This window comes from Somniosus microcephalus, chromosome 2, assembly GCF_052327205.1.
Source record: "Somniosus microcephalus isolate GS21.2 chromosome 2, FLI_Smic_1.0, whole genome shotgun sequence".
In the NCBI taxonomy this organism is placed as follows: domain Eukaryota; kingdom Metazoa; phylum Chordata; class Chondrichthyes; order Squaliformes; family Somniosidae; genus Somniosus; species Somniosus microcephalus.
The window spans coordinates 366312092-366319844 of NC_140988.1; positions in this window are offsets into that span (position 1 = coordinate 366312092).

Sequence of the window (7753 nt, forward strand, 5' to 3'; positions counted from 1 at the left end):
ACTGGGTTCACTGTCACCTTAAAGTCCCCACAGATGCGAACCTTCTTTGGTTCCCCAGGCGTATTACTCAATGACCTCTTCATTACAGGAATGATGGGTGTAGCCCACTCGCTCCAGTCCACTTTGGACAGTACTCCTGAACGTTCCAAACCTTCCAGCTCTGCTTTGACGGCTGGGCGGATCGCATAAGGTACCGGTCTGGCCTTAAAAAACTTTGGGCTTGCATTTTCCTCTATTTTGATCGTCGCTGTTATGCCTTTTAGTGTTCCGAGTCCCTGCTGGAACACTTCATGTGCATCAGTTAGCATTTTTGACAGTCGTCCAGGTGTGACGTCGTCATCCTTTTTGGCATCTACAGTCAGTGCTTATATGGGATGCCAATCTAGCTGTATCTTCCGGATCCATTCACATCCTTGTAGTGGTGGTCCTCCATCTGGCAATACATATAGGTCCATTTTTGGTGTTTCCTTGCCGTTATATATAACGTTCACCCTTATTTTTCCTTTGGGGTAGACTTTTTTGCCCCATGTATGTCTTCAAGACAATCTTTGTATCTCTCAAGGGTATATGTGAGAATAGCCACTTGTAGTCCCTTCGGTTTATGACTGTTAGGGCTGATCCTGCGTCCAATTCCATTTTCACTTGGACTCCTGCTATCTTGAGCGTGACCCAGATAATTTGGTGATCCTCCGTTTTGATCACATTATGTAGTTTCAGACAACCCAGCTCCTTTCTTCCGGAGTCTGTATCACTTTTCTGTTCATCTGAACTACTCTCTGTCACCTTATGTACCTTCTTGTACTTCTCCTGTGGAGATTTCTTGCTGCTGGTTTTCATTCCCGACCTGCAGACTCTTGCTATGTGTCCTACTTTTCCACACTGTCTGCACACTTTGTCCTTGAACCAGCAATCCTTATGGTCGTGTGTTGTTCTGCCACAGCGATAGCACTTCACTGTTCCGTATGACATTTCATTTGTGCCATATTCTTGCGGTCTCCGTTGTATCTCTGCAGCGCACGGTGCTGCTGCTTCGTGTGATATTGCAATGGTGAAAGCCTTGTCCAGCTTAAGATCCTTTTCTGATAGAAGCCGTTTCTGGGTTCCTTCACTTTGAAGCCCACACACAAACTTGTCCCTTAAAGTATCTGCTAGTCCCGTTCCAAACTGGCAGTGTTTCTATAGCTTGCGCAGTTCTGTTAAATACTCAGCATTACTTTCATCTTTATGCTGGTTCCTTTTGTGAAACTTAAATCTTTCTGCTATCAGCAGCGGTGTGTCGTTTAAGTGGTCCTGTAGGATTGACACTATGTTTTCAAAATCCTTTTCTACTGGCTTCTCTGGGGTTACTAGGTTTCGTAGTAAGCCATACATCTTTGCACCCATTGAATTCAACAATACCAGCGCCTTCTTGTCATCTGGCACTTCATTCGCCTTGCAGCATACTTCTATGCATTCGACATATGTCGTCCAATCTTCGACTTCATTGTCGAACGCTGTGATGCTGCCACTGTTCGGCATTTTTGGGTGTGGTTAGACTGGCTTAAAATGGCATCTCCCGCGCTTTCCTTTCTTCCCCGCTGCAGCTTAAAATGGCGTCTCCTGCGCTTTCCTTTCTTCCCCGCTGCGACTTAAAATGGCGTCTCCCGCGCTGCTGCCAACGCCGCTCTCGGCGGTCCTCGTGGCAAATGGCAACGCCCTGTGGGTTTCGTGCGCTGCTCCTGCGCTGCTGCCAATGCCGCTCTCTGCGGTCCTCGGGGCAATGGCAGCGCCTCGCGTTTTCCTGCGCGCCTCTCTCCCCCGTTGACGCTGCTCGGCCCTTGAACACCGGCTGCACTCTGCTCTCTCTCGTCTCTCTCCCCGTTGACGCCGCTCGGTCCTGAAGACCGGCTGTGCCCTGTGCGCTCTGCCCTCTCTCTCTCCCCCGTCGACGCTGCTCGGCCCTTTTCTGTGCCGCTCAGTCGGCTCAAGCCGCCGCTGTCCGGGAAGGGTCTGCGCAGTACCTGTTGCCAGCCTGTTTCGCTGGACCACCATGACTGGAAAGCCAAGCCTGGCTCTCGACAGCCTCCCCTGCGATGCTCAAATCTCCGCTGGATGACTGGGCGGTTGCCCGTGGTCGACGCCCGTGCTTCGGGACTCGACCTCCTTCCACTGTTCTCCAGGAGCGAATCCCTGGGAGGTGATGCAGAGTTGCAGGTAAGTTCGAATCTGCTCGTCGCCAATGTTGTGTCTGTGTATAATAAGATACAGACTGCAGGAGAAACGGTACAACAGGTGTTTACTGAATGAGGGTTACTTTAGAACTAACTGTACAGATCACTACTCAGGGTTTATATACAGGTGTGGTCACTGCCGGTACTACAGTGTACAGGAGCTGTAAAAAGTAGTTCTCTCCCTTAAAGGTACATACATTACAGCTGTGAAGGTAATCACACGTAAGTAAAAGTTCTTTACACACTTTAGACACACCAAACACACTTACCTTTACACTCATGCACCCATCACTCACCTGAGCGCCAACATTGCGACCCCTCCAACTCCTTCAACCCGACAGCCCGCCTGCTCTAACCTGGCGTGGTTCGGAGCCATCGGGAAACCCACACGAAACCCTTCAAAATAGGGATTAGGCTAAAAACTGCCTGTTAACTACCTGTTAACAGGCAGTTAATTGGCACTAATCCCATCCCACCTGGTTTCGGCAGGTCCCAGTGTGGGGCGGGTACCCGCCGCCCCTGAAACTTACGTGCAGCGGGGTTTTGGGCGGGATGGTGTCGGGACCCCCAGATTCAGGATTTTCAGCCCCCGCCCATCTGAAACACCGCGCGTCGGCTGGGGGAAAATTGAGGCCAACGTTTCAGCTCGGTGACCCTTCGGCATGGTGATATTCTGGCATGGATAGAGGATTGGCTATCTAACAGAAGGCAGAGAGTTGGGATAAATGGTTCATTCTCAGACTGGCAATCAGTAACTAGTGGTGTTCCGCAGGGGTCAGTGCTGGGTCCCCAACTCTTTACAATCTATATTAACGATTTGGAGGAGGGGACCGAGTGTAACATATCAAAGTTTGCAGATGATACTAAGATGGGAGGGAAAGTAGTGAGTGAGGAGGACATAAAAAACCTGCAAGGGGACATAGACAGGCTAAGTAAGTGGGCAGAGATTTGGCAGATGGAATACAATACTGGAAAGTGTGAGGTTATGCACTTTGGCAGGAAAAATCGTAGAGCAAGTTATTATCTTAATGGCAAGAAACTGGAAAGTACTGAAGTACAAAGGGATCTGGGGGTCCTGGTGCACGAAACTCAAAAGGTTAGTATGCAGGTGCAGCAAGTGATTAAGAAGGCCAATGGAATGTTGGCTTTCATTGCTAGGGGGATAGAATATAAAAATAGGGAGGTATTGCTTCAGTTGTACAAGGTATTGGTGAGACCGCACCTGGAATACTGCATACAGTTTTGGTGTCCATACTTAAGAAAAGACATACTTGCTCTCGAGTCAGTACAAAGAAGGTTCACCCGGTTAATCCCGGGGATGAGGGGATGGACATGTGAGGAGAGGTTGAGTAGATTGGGACTCTACTCATTGGAGTTCAGAAGAATGAGAGGCGATCTTATTGAAACATATAAGATTGTGAAGGGGTTGGATCGGGTGGATGCGGGGAGGATGTTTCCGATGCTGGGTGAAACTAGAACTAGGGGGCATAGACTTAGAATAAGGGGCTGCTCGTTCAAAACTGAGATGAGGAGGAATCACTTCACTCAGAGGGTGGTAGGTCCATGGAATATGCTGCCCCAAAAAGCTGTAGAAGCTACATCATTACATAAATTTAAAACAGAAATAGACAGTTTCCTAGAAGTAAAGGGAATTAAGGGTTACGGGGAGCGGGCAGGAATTTGGACATGAGCCTAGGTTCGGATCGGTCATGGCCCTGTGGGTAGCGGAGCGGGCCCAGGGGCCGTGTAGCCTGATCCTGCTCCTATTTCGTGTGTCTAATTCTGTTAGATTCAGGAGATGGTTCTGTGATAGTGGATTGGCAGTTAGGATCAGATCAGCCATGATCTTATTGAATGGCGGAGCAGGCTCGAGGGGCCGATTGGCCTACTCCTGCTCCTATTTCTTATGTTCTTATGTTCTTATGTAACTGGGAAACACTGTGTGCGCAGCCTTGATGGATGGAATGGTCCATTTCTCTGCTGGAACATTCTATAATTCTAGGTTGCAGTCAGCCCTTTTAATGTCTTTGTCAACCGATAGCATAAAATAGGTCCCCACCCGTGCTCGCCGGCTTTTCAATGGAAAAAAAAAATCACACGCGCGGTATTTCGAATGCCGCTTCATGGTGCCACGCACCCAAAAAAATTCAACAGGAAAGTTGTTCCTCGCATGTCAGAATGGCCATCTGTCACCTCTTTACTCCAGCAATATGTTGTAAACTGCATAATCTCAGAGATATGTCCTGGGAGTGAGCAGAAAGATCCTCGAGCACAGAAGTTGAGGGCAATGGTGACTTTCTCTGCCATTGACAGGGCAAGTGCAGATGTTCGAATGTGCTGCTGGTCTTGCCTATTAAATCTCTCCAGGGCTTTATAAATAAGGGCATAGAGTACAAAAGCAAGAAGGTTATGCTAAACCTTTAGAAAATACTGCTTAGGACTCAGCTGAACTATTGGCCTAGATTTTCAGTGTGCCGTGAGGAGGGCTTTTAGGCGTGTGGTGGGCAAAAATCCCGAATTCGGGGGTCCCGACACCATCCCGCTCAAAACCCGCCTCCACGTAAGTTTCAGAGGAGGCGGGTACCCGCCCCGCACTGGGGCCCGCCGACCCGAGGCGGGAAGGGATTAGTGCCAATTAACTGCCTGTTAACAGGCAGTTAACAGGCAGTTTTTAGCCTAATCCCTATTTTGAGGGGTGTCATGTGGGATTCCCGACGGCTCCAAACCACGCCAGGTTAGAGCAGGCGGGCCTTCGGGTTGAAGGAATTGGAGGGGTCGCGATTTCGGTGTTCAGGTGAGTGATGGGTGCATGAGTGCAAAGGTAAGTGTGTTTGGTGTGTCTAAAGTGTGTAAAGAAGTTTAAATTACCTGTACTTACCTTAACAGCCTTTCTTCCTGTAGGCGTCGGGAGTCCATCACTCAGCCAGCACTGAAAGCTGAATGGCTGCGATCTGTCAAAAGTGACAGCCTTCAGCTTCCATTGCCGATGAGGGTTCTAACTGAGTCTGCGTAGAAGGACTCAGGTTAGAAGTCAAACTGACAGTGTTTGACAGCTTCAAACAGCTGTGAAACACTGATATTTCATCTGTCAAAAACTCTTGACAGATGAAATTTCAGTCTGTGACGTCACCTGGTGCCGGGTGGCCCTTAATTGGCCTGCTGAGCCTGCTGGGTGGGCTCAACAAGGTCAATCAAGGGAAAATCGCGTGGATTGGCCGGACGTCGATGTAGGCGGGACTAAAACCTGAAAGTTGTAGTCCCGCCTCCTTCCCGACAGCTTAATGAAAATCGACATTGTGTCCAACTACTGAGCACCACACGTTGGGGGTGCAGAGGAGATTCACTAGAATGGTACCAGGGATGAGGGACTTCAATTATATGGAGGTATTGGAGAAACTGGGATTATTCTTTGAGAAGCTAAGGTAAAGGGGAGATTTAATAGATGTGTTCAAAATGATGAGGGGTTTTGATGGAGTAAATAAGGAGAAACTGTTTCCACTGGCAGGAGGGTCGGTAACCAGAGGACACAGATTTAAGATAATTGACCAAAAACCCAGGGAGGGAGAGAAAGATAATTTTTTTTTGCTGCTATTTATTACGATCTGGAAGGGTGGTGGAAGCAGATTCAATAGTAGCTTTCAAAAGGGAATTGGTTTTATGTATTTGAGAAGGAGAAATTTGCAGCTCTGTGTGGAAGAGCAGTGGAATAGAGCTAATTGGACAGCTCTTTCAGTGAACCGGCAAAAACACGATAGGTTAAATGGTCTCCTTCCGTGCTGCATGACTTTTTTTTCCATTCTAAACCAATTCGGACTGATACAATGTTTAAATTAAAAATAAGTTCCCGGCCCCTTCGGTAATGCCTCCTAGAGCACTGATTCATACCACAAACTGCGCGCACTGTTCCAGCTCCTTTCATTGTAACTCCTCTATGGAAAAAAAAAGTTCAGGACTGATACAGAGAAGCACTTGCTCACAGGAAGAGCGATTAATCCCTGAAATGGGGGAAATAAACAGCAAATACCAGAAATCTGAAAGTAGTGATAATGTGAGATTTTAGCTACCTCAATAGAGACTGGGATAGTAGTTGTGTTAAAGCCAGGGGGGGGAGGGGAGGAATTTTTGAAGAGAGTTCAGGAGAATTTTCTTGATCAGTATGTTTCCTGCACAATGAGGAAGGAGGCATTGCTGGATCTAGTCCTGGAGAATGAAGTGGATCAACTGGAGAATGTCACAGTGGAAGTGCATCTCGGGAATAGGGATCATAGTATTGTAAGGTTTAGATTAGTTATGGAGAAGGACATGGAACAATCTAGAATAAAAATACTTAACTGAAAGAGGGCTAATTTCAGCGAATTGATGAGGGATCTGGCTCGGGTGAATTGGAGTCAAAGACTAGCAGGCAAAATGTAATGGAGCAATGGGCAGCCTTTAAAGAGGAGATGGTTCAGGTAGACTCTAGGTACATTCCTACATGGTGGAAAGGGAGGGCAACCAAAGCCAGAGCTCCCTGGATGGTGAAGGAGTTGGAGAGTAGCATGAAGCAGAATAAAGGGGGCGTATGACAGATGTCAGCTTGATAATACAATGGAGAATCAGGCTGAATATAAAACGTACAGAGGAGAATTTAAAAAGGAAATAAGAGGGGCAAAGAGACAGTATGAGAATAGATTGGCTGCTAACATAAAGAAGAATCCAAAAGTCTTCTGTAGGCATATTAACAGTAAAAGGGTTGTCAGAGGAGCAGTGAGACCGATTACAGACCAAAATGGAGATCTATTTGTGGAGACAGAAGGAATGGCTGAGATAGTAAATGAGAACTTTGTGTCGGTGTTTACCAAGGAAGGGGACTTTGACAAAGCTATGGTAAACGAGCAGGTTGGTGGGATACTGGATGAGATAAAAATAGATAACAAGGAGGTACTAGAAAGGCTGGTGGTAATTAAAGTGGCTCATAACCCAGTCCGGATGGGATGCAACCTAGGATGCTGAGGGAAGTAAGGGTAGAAATTGCGGAGGTTCTGGCCACAATATTCCAAGCCTCACTGGATACAGGGGTGGTGCTGAGGACGGCAGGATAGCAAATTTTGCACCATTGTTCAAAAAAGATAGAAAGATAAACCTGGCAATTACAGACCAGTCAGCGAAAATTAACAACCACTTGTAAAAGTCTGGAATAATAAAGGACAACCAGCGTGGATTTGTTCAGGGCAAATCATGTTTGCCTAAGGTGATTGAGTTTTTTGTTGAGTTAAGAGATAGGGCAGATGAGGGCAGTGCAGTTGGTGTTGTGTATATGGACTTTCCAAAGGCTTTTGATAAAGTGCCACATAGTAGGCTTGTTAGCAAAATTGAAGCCCATGGGATAAAAGGGGCAGCAGTAGCATGGATACAAAATTAGCTTATTATATATATAAAAACAGAGAGTTGTGGTGAGAGGCTGTCTTTCGGACTGGAGGGAGGTATACCGTGGAGTTCCCCAGGGTTCCGTACTAAGACCACTGCTGCTTTGAATAAACATTAATGACTCGGATTGGGGGTAA